At 40.1% G+C, this 14,996-nt stretch overlaps 1 long non-coding RNA gene across 1 annotated transcript in view; it reads left to right on the top strand.

Annotated features, from left to right (window-relative positions):
* Positions 1–14,996, top strand: part of LOC132011796 (uncharacterized) — an 86,319-nt gene that overhangs the window by 556 nt on the left and 70,767 nt on the right. Inside the window, exon 2 of the long non-coding RNA XR_009402436.1 lies at positions 6,806–6,895. This is a non-coding gene — a long non-coding RNA (uncharacterized LOC132011796). The remainder of the gene's footprint in view (positions 1–6,805; positions 6,896–14,996) is intronic.

Consider the following 14,996-nt stretch of genomic DNA (forward strand, 5'->3'; position numbering starts at 1 on the left):
GAGGTGGGGCCGAGCTAGCAAGAGGCGGTCGCGTGTGTGGGGCGGCTGCTCTACGTTCTGGGGTAGGGGCCACCGTGTGCGCGGATTTTCTCAGCCGGTTCTATCCAGCCAGAGGCCCCCTCACGGGCACGTTCTTCGCAGTAAGCGCCGGCCTGGGTCCCGGCTTGCGCCACCTTGGCGTTTTTTATGTCTGTCCTGCTGCTACGCCTGACCCACAGCTCTTTTCCGAGGGCAGTTGAGAAAGCTGAGAAACAGAGCGCTTGGTGTGTGCCTCCCGCTAGGTCTCTCCCAGTTTGCAAGTAGTTGGAATGACCATTAAGACCTAATACCAGATAAGAAAAAGCTTGTAGACTCTACAGCCTGAGACCACCAGGGACACTCTTTAGACAAGGTGAGGTTTTTTGATTTTTTGTGACAGTGGACTCCGGAGGCCACACATCAGGGGAACTGTGGGACATCTCACCAAATAAAGGGAAAGAGTATTACAGTTATTTGGGATAAGGCTGGGCTTTAGGTGATATGAAAACATTTAAAAGATGGGGAAACTGTTTTAGACTTTAAAGTCAGAGGAGTAGCATTGACATCTTCTCTTACCATTCATTTCCTACCATTCATTTCCTACCTATCATCTTGTGCTCTTGGGCCTGCAACCGGCTAATTTGGGCTACCAGGCTCTCCAGGTTTGGAGGCCTGGGAGAGGGGACCGGAAGGGCTTTATTTGATTGACACTCCTGTGAGCTGGGTGTTGGTGCTCTTTGGACTTGGTAAACTGCTATAGTTGGCCTTTTTTTCTCCCCAGAGGTACTTTTCTAAGTTCTCCAAAGACCCTTCTTCCTCTCATAATTGAAGACCCTTGATCTTCATTTCCCTTGACCCAGGCTGGTACGGCTCTATTCAAGCTGTTGATCCTTCCCGCCTCAGGGGTAAGGAATCCAGTGATACATTAACCATCCTCTCTGCGCATGTGTGTTCAGGTTCAAGAAAATCCACTAGCTCACTTGCCCATGAGACCTACATCTGATCCACAGGTATTACAGTTCAGGTTCCCTGGGAAGATGGAGATGGAGATAACCATGCAAGATGTTTATTAGGGAGTGCCCTTGGGATCAACACCTGTGGGAAAGAAAAGAAGCACGTTTGTATAGCAGCAGAAGTTGAGCTTTGCTGCAGTCTCAGTGGAGGCCTCAGTCAATCTTCAGGAGTTTTGAAGCTGGGATGATGCTGCAGAGTTGTCCTAAATTGGGGTGTAGGGCTGGGGCTTTTTACCCTCATTCCAGCAAGTCATCAGCTAGCTCTCTTCAGCCAAAGCAGTCCCCATGGAGGCTTGACAGTTGAGGGCTGTTTGCTGACATCACTTCCAGTGGCTGGAGGGACAAATCTTTCAGTCATCACAACATCTAACAGTCTTTGCTTTGAAGAACTCTGGGAATGCAGGCCAATCTCCATCATCCTTTCTCTTACCCTTTAGATTTTCATCAAGAGGGAATCCAGACATCAAGCCCTTACATTCTTCAAACTCCAAGAGACATAGATTAAGTCTTCAGGTTGTCTCCTGAGATTAAGGAAAACATTCCCACCATCACAGTATCTCAGGAACTCTCTCTCTTTTAAAGTCCCTTCTGGGGGCACCTGGGTGGCTCAGTCAGTTAAGTGTCCAACTCTTGATTTTTGCTCAGGTCATGATTTCAGGGTCCTGAGATGGAGCCCCTGGTCACGTTTCTCACTTAGGGGGGGTCTGCTTATTTCCCTCTCTCTCTGCCCCTCCCCTGTGCACTTGCACACAGGTATACTCTCTCTAAAAATATATAAATCTTTTAAAAAAAAATAAAACCTCCCGATTTCTTCCAATTCTTGTACCCTCAATGTGGATCAGTGCTTTAAGGATTATCCACCAGGCTTCTGACCACCTCCTTTGCATAATTCTCCATTTTAATCTTTTTTTTTTTTTTAAAGATTCTATTTATTTATTTGACAGAGAGAGAGAGAGAGAGAGCACACAAATAGGAGGAGTATCAGGAAGAGGAAGAGGGAGAAGCAGGCTCCCTGCAGAATAGGGGAAGTCTGATATGGGACTCGATCCCAGGAACCCAGGGTCATGACCTGAGCTGAAGGTAGTCGCTTAACCAACTGAGCGACTCAGGCACCCTGCATCTTAATCTTGCACCTCCTTTAGAATGTGTCTCAGCTAAAGACTTCCGTTATTATGCTTGCATAATAAAATAAAAAGCCATCACCCATTCCCTCTAAACCAGTAACGAAGTAAACTTCCCACACTTTGTGGAGTAAATTCAGATACTGCAACCTGGTACTGAGGGCCCCAAAGCAATGAGTCTCTCTTTTCCCCACTTCTCATCTACTCAGACATCCCTCTACTCAATGTTACTCCATTCTAGTCAAGCTGATTTTCTCCTCATTCCAATATAGTTTCTATTTCCTTTCAGTACTGCCTGTCAACCCACATCTCTTTCAACATCTACCTTTTTTATCTAAGAAATTTTCCCTGGATAATTAGACCTGTTGCGTTTATCACATCAGTAGTTTCAATTCAATAATCCTTGCTTCCTATTTGCAAAATACTGTACTTAACTGTTTTCCTGATCTTGTCCTCCATTATTGTGTCTATCAATCCTGTTTTTTGGTAGTTTTTGTTATTGTTATTATGCTACTTGTTGCTTAGACTCATCCCAGCTACCCTTATTGAACTCCTGCTGAAAATATGTTTCAAAAAACGAATGACTGATGACCCAAAGAGATACTAAATACAGCCCAGTTCTCAAGAAGCATGTGAATTGTCACCGCCTTCTGTAATAACCGTTATTTTTTTTTTAAAGATTTTTTATTTATTTGTCAGAGAGAGAGAGAGGGATAGAGTGTGTGAGCGCACTGCACATAGAGGGAGAAGCAGGTTCCCTGCTAAGTAAGGAGCCCAATGCATGATGTGATCCCAGGACCCTGGGATCATGACCTGAGCTGAAGGCAGATGCTAACCTGACTGAGCCCCTTAGTAAACTTTAACTAGTTGTTTCAGTTGCCCCAAAACACAAATCCAGGTTTGCTGAGATCGTGGAGGGTTTTCCCTACATAGTGATTACTAACTGCCTTTCCATCAGGAACACTATGTGTAAGTTCACCTTGCATACTAACCTTGAATAACTGTTGGTTCATGGTTAAGTGATCCAACTGGGTGAGCCCAGAGGTGATCCAATCTAGAGTGCTGGCAGTTACTGAGGATAATGGTGTGGTTGGTTTTCAATGTATTTCCTAATCCTAAACATCACAGAATTTAGTCTAATGTTTAGTCTAATTTCCAACCTAGTAATTTGTTTCCCTTCTTTATGCTGAATTTAATGCACCTACCACAAGCTGCATTTTGAAAGGATAGCTTTGAATACAGAAGTATGGTGAGGAATAAAGTCTCTGGCAGATAGGTCGTGGCTAATTAAGAATGGCTACAATTTTTTTTAACACTACTTTAAATGAAAGGTGAAATTTATGACGAGGATGGGATATACAATTTGTGGGATCTAGTGTAAAATGAAAATGTAGTGTACTTTATTTTTTTGTTGTTGATCCCAGTACCTGGGATCGCGACTTGAGCCAAAGGCAGAGGCTTTAACCCCCTGAGCCACCCAGACACCTCTGTAGTGCACTTTATTAAAAAATGATAAAGAATTTCAAGATGGCAACAAAATTAAATGAAGTCTGGGGTCCTTTTGTGTTGAGCCCTTGCGGTTCTTCAAGTGTCGCACATCCATGACGCCAGCCTGTTTATGACTCCTCCCCTTGAATCTGGTTGGGCTCAGTGACTGCTTTAACCAGTAGACTATGGCAGAAATGACACCGTGTCGGGTTCTGAGCCCAGGACTTGAGAGAATGGCAGTTTCCTCTTCCTGTGTCTTGGAACACTCTCTCTTGGATCCTTGAGTTGCTGTATAAGGAGACCTACCTCACCTGAGATTACCAGACTGGAGAGGTTATGTGTGGACATTCTAGGCAACAGTCCCAGTAGGACTCAGCCTTCCAGCCAGGGCACGTGAAGTGAAGCCATCTTGGTTGGACTCTCCATACTAGAGAGTGACTCTGGTTAGTGACAGGGAGAGCAGGTGAATTATTCCAATGATCTCTACTCAAATTCCTGATCCACAAAATCATGAGATATAATAAAGTTGTTAGTTTAAGCCACTGAATTTGGGAGTAATTTCTTACACTTGGAAGAAGAGAAAAATTTCCCCACATTTGGCTATTAAAGTAGTTCTTGAAATTAATGCCGCCTTTAAAAAATGTGATTTGTAGGGGTGCCTGGGTGGCTCAGTGGGTTAAAGCCTCTGCCTTCAGCTCGGGTCATGATCCCAGGGTCCTGGGATAGAGCCCCACATCTGGCTCCCTGCTCAGCGGGGAGGCTGCTTCCCCACCTCTCTCTCTGCCTGCCTCTCTGCCTACTTGTGATCTCTGTCTGTCAAATAAATAAATAAAATCTTTTAAAAAATGTGATTTGTAGAATAAATAGCATTTTTGGCAGTTGGTGTATACTTGGTTCTTAGACTATGAATCTCAGAATGACTTGAAACACTTGTTAAAAACTAAGATCCACTGAATTTTAATTTCAGACTAGAGCTTGCAAGTTTGCATGTTTCATTAGCTCCCAGGTGACACTTATATACGTAATGATCTTAGAACCAGTGAAACTGCATAAAAATTGTGGCTGGGGATGATCTGATTCCTTGCTACTGAACGTGTGTTGTATGGACAGCAACATCGGCATCACCTTAAAGCTTGGCAGGAGTCAGATTCTCAGGTGCTATCACAGATGGACTGAGTCACAATACTCAGATTAAGAAGACTCCCCAGGAAGGGTGCCTGGGTGGCTCAGCCGGTTAAGCATCTGCCTTCAGGTTGGGTCAATGTGGCTCCTTGCTTAGCAGGGAGACTGCTTCTCCCTCTCCTTCTGCCTGCTTCTCCCCCTACTTGTGTTCTCTCTTACTCTCAAATAAATAAATAAATAAATAAAATTAAATAAAAAAATATTCCCCGTGTGGTTTGAATATACCTTAAAATGTGAGAAACACTGCTATAGAATAATGATCCTTAACCTTGGTTACACATTACAATCACTTGGAGAACTTAAAAAAAGAAAAAAAAAAATACTGCTGCCTGGGCCTCTCCCTAGAACAATTAGATCAAAATCTCCAGGGGTGGGGATCTGGCCATCATTATTTTTTAAAAGCTCTTTAGAGGATTTTAATCAGTAGTCAAGGGGGGAAAACTAGTGGTTTCATCCTCTGCTGTCTCATTATTGCCTACATGTGTGCAGTCACCCTTGGTAACCGTCTTGGCATATATTTGCATACATCTAGATTCCTATCAAAGCTTTCTTTCCTTTCATCCCAGTTCATCATAGTGAGTGCACATGTGATTTTGAACGTATTGATAGTATTGTGCTTCACTTTTAGAGGTAGACGTGGCTTCATAAATGGCTAATATGTCCCTCCCACAAAAACAATTTGAAATGCTATGTGGAGTAATAACGTTTGGAGAGAAAGCAACTTTACAGAAGGAAGGGATTCTAATTCTCATTAAAACTGCCAACCTTCTCACAGGCCATTTAGCCTTCTGGTTCCTGAAGTCCCTTGCTGTACAGATGACTCTGATTTCAGGAATTAATTAACAATGGGGAACATCTAATCTGATTAAGTATCTGTGATTTAGCATTTCTGCCATTAGGGGGCAGTATAACGCAGGAAAAATTAATTTGGTTGGTCATTTATATATAAAAAAGTCTTCTTTCTCATATGAAAATAAAATTTTTAAAGAATTCAGTCCAGGTGTTGTTGTTCTCAGCAGTGATCATCTACATTGCCTTACTTATTTCCCGTTACAAGTAATAACATCACTCTGGAAATTAGTCCTGAAACAAAACAAGAGCAGAGGTTGGCAAAGTTCTTCAGTGAAGGACCAGACACTAAAGAGTTGACTCTTTATGGGCCATTCGATCCCTGTCTTAATTATTCAACTCTGCCATTATAGCTCAAGAACAGCCATACACAGACATAAATGAATGGGCATGCCTGCATTCCAATTAAACTTGATTTACAAAAACAGATGGCAGGGCAGGTTTGGCTTGAGGGCTGTAGTTTGCTGACCTCTGAACTAGAGGGGTAATTTTCAAACCTGGATCATTTACAGAAGTATCTGGGGAGCTTGTTAAAAAATGTAGAGTCCTGAACCCTACCTCAAATCTACCAAATCAAATGATCTGTGGATGAGGCCCAGGCATCTCATTTTTTTAAGTGCGTACATGACTCCGAAGCAAATACTAATCTAGTAACCATTATGCCAAAATAAAGTTAACTGCCTTTTTTTTTTTTTTTAAGGAATTTTAAGTTCCTCCATGGCATTTTATAAAATTTTCAGTATCTGAAAAACTACCTGTGTTGTAAAAGATATAAAGGTAGAGTTTTGGCTTAGATTATCCTGTCCTTAGATATGCTTACAATCAAAGCACATCAGTGAAGTTCTCATTTCTACATAAATGTTTGTATTAAACCACTGGTTTGGTGGTGGTTTTGTACCAAAGCACATTTTAGCCCATCCTGACTGATAGAGGGGCATACTGAATTAGGTCGAAAAGAGAAGGGGGGAGATTGAAGAAAATGAAAAAAGGAGAAAGAAGAGTTTAGAGAGGTGGTGGAATGTTGTGCAGTATCTCCCCCAAATGTCTCAAATCTTTAAGAAATTTACAACTTCACAAAAAGTTTGCTGTGATTGAATATTTGATTTTTTGTTTGTTTGTTTGTTTGTTTTTAAGGAATTGGTGAAGGGAGGAGTTTAAAGCCTGGATGAGTACAAAGGTGAAACAAGAAACAACGAGCACAGATGCTGTGGGCAGGGACTTTGGGTAAGAATATTTTAAATACAAAGTGTCCATTCTTCATGATGTATGTTCTCTGAAGATAGAGTAGCCCTGGCCTTCTTACCTTGGACTAAATAACTACATAGATATATAGAAAGACTTGCTTTAAAAAGAGTTGTAATGGGTTTTCTTAAGAATATGATCACAAATGTCATAAGTGATAACCACTTACTAGAAGATCCTAAAGAAGACTACACGTTTTAGATATTTATTTAACAAGTAAAGTGGTTCTATTTTTCTGGAGCAGCTTTGGGGGTTCAGGAAGCCAATTATTTTTTGCTTGCTGGAAAATGTCCCTTTGTTTCTGAAGTTCAGGGTTGTTCTTCCCTCTCCCCTTCCATCTTCAAATTCAGCTCTGAAGGTGAGTATAACCTTAATTTTTTTTATGGAAATACCCATTTCGAATCTGAGAGCCTGTGTCCACTTCAGGCTGTCATTAGTGACTATCACTTTTTAGCCACGCTCACGACCCACATGCCAGGAAGCAGGCAAGGAGCAAGATTTAATCAGTCCCCATGAAGGAGAAATGCAGTCTTTACTGTACAAATTTGAAAAGAACATACCTTTTCTGACTTAAGTGAGACATTGAGAAAAGTCAGCTGAGATTTAGAGTTGTAAGAAAAAAACTTAATTTCTTCACAAGTTATTATGGGTAAAAATGGCAAGTTTTAACTTTCAGATTTTAAAATATAGGAGAGTTTATCTTTTAGATAAGATTTATTCATAATTATAAAATTTTACTAACTCTTAATAATACTAATGGGAGTTTTTATATTTGAGTTATATCCTCAATCTGTGACTTGAGTTCCAGTGATTAATCTAATAATCTGATATTTAGTATTTCAAGCATATTTTCTCAAGAAACAATGTTAGACAAGGTGGTTATTGTTTCAGCTCAGCACACAGAATATTATTATGCTAAATGCAGAATAAAAATAATTCAGGTGTCATTGTAACATGTATCCTACGGAATCATGCTTTCAGCATTTAAGTCAGATTATCTAGAAACATATCCATCCTTGGGTTGTGAAATCTTAGATATCAGTCCTGCTCATAATTGTGGCCTGTTAGATGCAATGAAGAAGATATCTACAGAAGGAAATAATAATAGAGTAGAAATACATGAAATAGAGATTGGAAAAACAGTAGAAAATATCAATAAAGATAAATGGTTGGTTTTTGAAAAGATAAACAGCATTGATAAACTTTTCATTAGACTAAGAGAAAAGGAGACTCAAAGAAAACAGAGAAGAAGCTCCTTGATGTTGGTCGTGGGCAATGATTTTTTTGGATATGATGCCAAAATCCTAAGCAAGAAAGCAAAATAAACAAGTGGGATTACATCAAATCAAAAAACTTCTATACGGTGGTGCCTGGGTGACTCAGTCAGTTGAGCATCTGACTGTTGGTTTCAGTTCAGGTCATGATCTCAGGGTCATGACATTGAGCCCAGGCTCCATGTTCAGTGAGGAGACTGCTTAAGATTCTCCTTCTCCCTCTCCCTTTCCCTCTGTCCCTTCCCCTGCTTGTACGTGTTCTCTCTCTTTCTCTCTCAAATAAATAAATAAATAAATAATTTATTTTTTTTTTTAAAGAAGCTTCAGTACAGCAAAAACAAAACAACCCCCCCCCCAAAAGCAACTCAACAAAATGAAAAGCCAACCTAAGGAATGAGAGAAAATATTTACAAACCTTATAACTGATAAGGGGTTAGTATCTAAGTATATAAGGAACTAGTATCTAGTATATAAGGAACTAAAATATAAAAATATAAAAAATATTTATAACTTATATGACTCAATATCAAACCCGTCAAATTTTAAAATGGGCAAAAGACCTGAACAGATGATTTTCCAAAGAAGTCATACAGTTGGTCAGCAGGTACATGAAAGGTGTTCAATACCACTAATCATAGAGAAATGCCAATCAAAACCACAATGAGATATCACCTCCCTCTTGTTTGGCTGTTCTCAAAAAGGCAAGAGGTAATAGGTATTGGCAAGGGTATGGAGAAAAGGGAACTCATTTGCCCCACTGTTGGTGTCATTATGGAAACCATATGGAGTTTCCTCAAAAAATTAATAGAACTACCTGCAATCCAACTTCTGGGTATATATCTGAATGAAATGGAATCTCAAAGAGAGAATCCGCACCTTGTGTTCATCGCGGCCTTACTCATAATAGCCACCATATGGAAATAACCTAAATGGATGAATACTGATAGATGAAAGAATAAAGAAACTGTGGTACACATACACAGTGGAATAGTATTCAGCCTTAAAGAAGGAAGTGCTGCCACAGATGAACTCTGAGGGCATTAAACTAAGTGTAAGAACCCAGACACAGAAAGACAAATATTGTATGATCTCACTTATATGTGGAATCTAAAAGAGTTGAATTCATTAGAGGCAGAAAGTAAAATGGTGGTTACCAGGGGTGGGGAGGTAAAGGAAATGGGTTAGTCAAAGGATATAAACTTTGCATTATAAGGTGAATAAGTTCTGGGGACTTAATGTACAACATGGTGACTATGGTTAAGAATATTGTATACTTGAAATTTGCTAAGAGAGTAGATTTAAATGTTCTTACCATACACACAAAAATGGTAACTATATGAGGTGTTGGGTGTGTTAACTAACTTTATTGTGGTAGTTGTGTCACACTATATATGTATATCAAATCAATACATTGTATATATTAAACTTATACAATGTTATTTTTCAGTTATATCTCAATAAAGCTGGAAGAAACCCAAGATTCTGCTATATACTCATCCAAATAGCTAAAATAAAAAGAAAAAAAGAGGCAATTCTTAGTGTCACAAGGACAAAAATTTGGAGTAACTGCAACTCTTCTCCAGTGTCTGGGGGAGTATAAATTGACACAAACCCTTTGAAAAATTGTTGGGCAGTATCTCTTAAAGCTGCATATCCTGCCTATCCTACTTGTAGGCATAATCCTTATGGAAAAGCACCCAAAGAATGTGCAGAGTAATGTTAGTCCCTGCCCAGGAAGGTAAAGAGTAGTATTACTCATAAATACCCAAGTTCCCATCAATAGTAAAATAGAGGACTGTATGGTGGTATATGGTCACAATAATAAAATGCATACACAATAATAAAATGCATAAATTATGTCAATAAGAAGTAACACAGTTACATTTCACAGATGTTTGACAAAAGACACAGACACAAAAAAGTTCATGTTTCATGATGTCATTAATAGTATATTCCAAAGCAGGCAAATGTAATGTATGATGGTCAAGGTCATAGAAATAATTTCCTTTGGCAATAGGGAGAAGGTCTGGAGGCTTCTAGGGTGCTTCTCCCTTTGATCTCTTCTGTAATCTGGAAGGTAGTAACATGAGTTGTTCACTTTATAAAAACTAGCTGAGATTTACACTTATGATTTGTGCACTTTTCTACATGTCTGCTAAATTTTGATAAAGAAAAATCTCTCTTAGATAAATGAGGACACCTATAGCCACAGGTCAAAGTGGGCACATTCCATTGGTCTGACACAGAGGCTTCAGCAGGGAGGGGATCTGGAAGAAGGGAGACGGAATAAGTTGTTATATAGTTTCCATTGTTTAGATTCTAGCAAGATCTTGTGCAAATTATTTGACTTTTTGCACTTTAGTTTTCTCATTTGAAAATGAAGACAATAGTGAGTCACTTCAAAGCAGCTTTAGACAGCCAAATGAGTAGTCTAACCTGTTAAAATTCATTTTATCTTGTTCCTTAGGGATTCAGAAACACACTACCTAATTGAGCTTAAATCTCTAAGTAACTTAGTAGGGTGACTCTAAAGAAAATTTGACAAGCCTGACAGATATATTTCATTCTCTGAAGGCTATTTGGACTGACAGACCAAGACTTAGCCTTCCTACGACAAAGAAAACACTGGCATATCTGCATCCTTAAGCACACATCACCACTATCCTAAAATCAGTGTCTCTTGACTGCTTTTGTGGCTGTTTCATGTTGAGAGTGATATTTGAAAGATATGATTTTATTGTCATCATGATGCCTGTGATGTCTTTGTTTCTATAGATTGTCTCTGTAAATTTCTGTTCTATAGCACTCTTGGGGTCTTTTTCCTTTTATAGAAACCTCCCTTAATATTTCTTGTAGGGCCAGCTTAGTGGTCACATGTTCTTTCAATTTCTGCCAGGCTTGGAAGCTCTTTATCTCTCCATCCTTTCTGAATGACAGTCTTGCCAGATAAAGTATTGCTGGCTGCATGTTCCTCTCATTTAGTACCCTGAATATATCTTACCAGCCCTTTCTGGCTTGTCAGGTCTCACGTTATTCTGATGTTCCTCCCTCTGTACCTAAGGAATCTCTTCCCCCTAACTGCCCTTAAGATGGTTTCTGTGGTTCCAAGATTTGTGAATTTTACTATTACATGCCAGGGCATTGATCTATTCTCTTTGATCTTGGGAGGGGTCCTTTTTGTCTCTAGGACAAGAATGCTTGTTTCCTTCCCCAGATTAGGGAGGTTCTCAGCTACAATTTGCTCAAATATATCTTCTGGTCCTCTCTCTCTCTCTCTTTTTACCCACTCAGGGATCCTAGTGATTCTGACACTGGAATGTTTCATGGCATCGTTTATTTCTCTAATTCTGTTTTCATGGATTTTAAGGTGTTTGTTCCAGGCCTCCTCCTGTTCCTTCCTTTCTATCAGTGTATCTTCTAGATCACTAATTCATTCTTCTGCCTCCTTTACCCTAGCTGTTAGAGTATCTAACTTAGATTGGATCTCATTTATAGCAGTTTTAAGTTTAGCCTGATTAGCTCTCATTTCTGCCCTTAAAGGTCAGAAAGTAGGTCTGCAAGAGAGGCCATTGTCTCTGGTTATTTCCTTTGCTTGGAGTTCCTCCTCCTAGCATTCTGTTGATGGGTGGTTGAGGGAACGAACAGAGTTGAAAATAAATCAACCATAATCCTTGCAAGGTGCACTGTGGGAAAGTTTGAAGTGATTGGAAGCCACTGCCAAGAAAAACTCAGCCAAAATGAAATCCAAGAATGTGATTTATAAAGTTAAAAAGAAATAAAAAATAAAAAAGGGAAAAGAGGGGGTGGCGAGGTAAGGGGGGGGCTTTAATCTCTTAATGTGGGTGAGGTAGGGTTTTCAGTTCTCTCTTTTTTAAAAAGATTTTATTTATTTATTTGACACAGAGAGAGATCACAAGTAGGCAGAGAGGCAGGCAGAGAGAGAGGGGGGGGGGGAAGCAGGCTCCCTGCTGAGCAGAGAGCCCCATGCAGGGCTCAATCCCAGGACTCTGAGATCATGACGTGAGCTGAAGGCAGAGGCTTTAACCCACTAAGCCATTTTGTTCTCCTTGTTAGAGAACACTACTTCCCAGAGTTATAGAGAAAGTAAAACTGGTGTGTGTGTGTGTGTGTGTGTGTATAACTGAATACGAAAAGAAGGACTACATTGAAGCTTATATATGTATCTATATCTGTATATATATAAAAGAAAAAGAAAAAAGTATATGTATGAAACACTAGAATTTAAAAAGTTACTATGGAATATGTTGTATTAAACATCTTGTTGAAATGCTAAGTGAGTACAAAGAAAAAAGAACAAAGAAGAAACATGAACAAGAATAGAAAAAGTTGTGTCTAAGAAATACACAGGTCGTGAGGCAACACAAGGAATTCAGTATACTCTTTTCCCCTGGTGCTGGGGTTTTAGAGTTTTGTGGGGACCTTCAGGTTGTCATCCTCTTGTTCTTCCAGCTTGTCTCCTGGGGAAGAGGCCTGCCATACTGTTTTTCAGTCAATCCTACTTGGGCAATGTTGCCCTGCTCTGTGTCAAGGGGATGGGCTCCATGGAAACTGGTTTTGGGGCTTTTGTTCTCTGGTAGTTTTTTGTGCCTTTTTGAAGCATCAGGGCAAAGGAAAAAGTCTGCACCCAGACCTCTGCCCCAGAGGAGAGAGCCACAGTCTGCTTCTCTCAGAACCCTCCAGAACGGTCTCCCTCTGTGAACACCACAGCTGCCCACAGGCAGTGCACACCCCTAGTAATCCTCTCAGCAGTTGACCCAGGACCCCACTTGTCCCTGCCCCACTGTGGTACGGAAACCATGAGTGATCCCATTCTGGGTGTGTATGGACAGTGGTGACAATGGCTGTAGCAGCAGCCAGGCCCCAAGTGTACAGGCACAGGTCTGCACAAGTGACCACCCTGGTCCCTGCATTTGTCCCTAAGCTCTCAGACTCTGTTGGAGTGCTGTTATCAGGTGCTTCCGGTCCCCCCACCTCCAACCCTCTCTAAGCTATCACTGGTCTCCAGGCATGGGATGCTTTTGCCCTGGGGTATTATTTTACTTTCTAGTGTGTAGCTTCTGGTGGCCTGCTCCTCTTTTGGTTTATCCTCTGATATCTGTCTATGCAACCACAACCCCCTCCTTTGTACCTCTGGACTAAAGATCCGCCCCCATAGAGATCAAACATATAATCTTATATGTCAGGCTGATTTCGTGGGTGTTCAGACTGGCTTGGTAGATATCCTGCTAAATTCAGGGGACTGGTTGAAATGGAGTCTCCCACTCTTCTGCCATCTTACCCCTCCTCCTGTCAGACTTCTTTTGAGCAGCACCTGAGTTGTCTTTCATACGACAGTTTTTCAGATGACAACAGATTCACAAATCAAATTGAACCAAACCAAACCAAAAGCCACAAAAAAAAAATTACCCTGCAAATGGGGGAAATGGTTATTTTTCATGGTGCAGGAAAGAGCACCATTTTAGTCTGAACAAATCATTACTTGGCAGCACAAAACTACAGGGTATAGCAAATAGGGAATAGTTTGCCTAATCACTTTTTATTACATAATTAATGTTTTCTCCATTCCTGTATTATGCAGGGGGTCTTCCCTAAACTGTGTCTTTGGCTTTTCTCCCAGTTTGTTTGGGTTTTGAGTAGCCCCAACTTCAGCCACAAGGTCAGTGGCAGTCTGTGTACAAGTGACATTTAAATCTACCCTCCTACCCTTGAACTTCTCCTTTTTGTCCATTTTTGCGTTGCGTTTTGTCAAGTGTACTTCCACTGGATGCTCATTTGCAATTCAAATTATATCTGGGGAAAGCTCATCTTTTAATCTTTTCCATAGAAGGATAAGCCACAGTCTTTTTTCTCATACTACTTAATCTTCAAATCAGGCAATTAAGTAACATTCATGACCTACCAATAGGGTCTCTCCACCTTCACAAAGCCAGTTATGCAAATGTACATGATTCTGTCACTAGGAGGTTTCCAGAGATTCAGGTTCACTGTCCTTGCCTTGCCCTATGCCTCCTACAGGTTAATTTTGATCCTTGGTGATTATCCATAATTTCCCTTTAGAGTAGTTTAAAAATACCACCTAAAAAGAAACTTCAGATTCACTTAAAATCCACTCCTGTCTTTCTCCAGTATATACTATTTGTTACTTGGGATTATTAACTTTCTCACTAGAGGATTTTAGATTTTTATGTCTCTTTTTCATCTTTGTGGTTTTAGAACCGCAATAATATTGCCAAGAATAATGGAGCTATATTTCCACCATAGCACACTCTCCAGCATTGGTCCTTTCCAGTTAATCCCTGAAGCTTTCTAAAAATTTGGCATAATAGAAGGAATAAAAAGCAGTGAGCTATACCAGTCTTTGAATCCCAAGTCTGCCATTTTCTAGCAGTGTGACTTTTGATAAGTTACTTTACCTCTCTGAACCTTTTTTCTGTTAGTCTTTTCTGTTAGTTTCTTTCCTTCTTTCTTTCTTTCTTTCTTTTTTCCTTAATAGTAAAATGCAGTAGCCTCATAGACTGCCTTTTTTTTTTTTTCAATATACCATATCCTGGTGATTTTAGTGTGTGTGTGTGTGTGTGTGTGTGTGTGTGTATGCCTATTTATTTATTTATTTTTCAATATTAGTCTTTTATTTTTTTTTAAATTATATTTTATTTTTTCAGTGTTCTAAGATTCATTGTTTGTGCACCACACCCAGTGTTCCACGCAATATGTGCCCTCCTTAATACCCACCACAGGCTCTCCTGTCCCCAACCTTAAATTTGGGGGAGTACCTGAGGCTCATTTGT

The sequence above is a fragment of the Mustela nigripes genome, chromosome 2 (genome assembly GCF_022355385.1).
Source record: "Mustela nigripes isolate SB6536 chromosome 2, MUSNIG.SB6536, whole genome shotgun sequence".
Taxonomy (NCBI): domain Eukaryota; kingdom Metazoa; phylum Chordata; class Mammalia; order Carnivora; family Mustelidae; genus Mustela; species Mustela nigripes.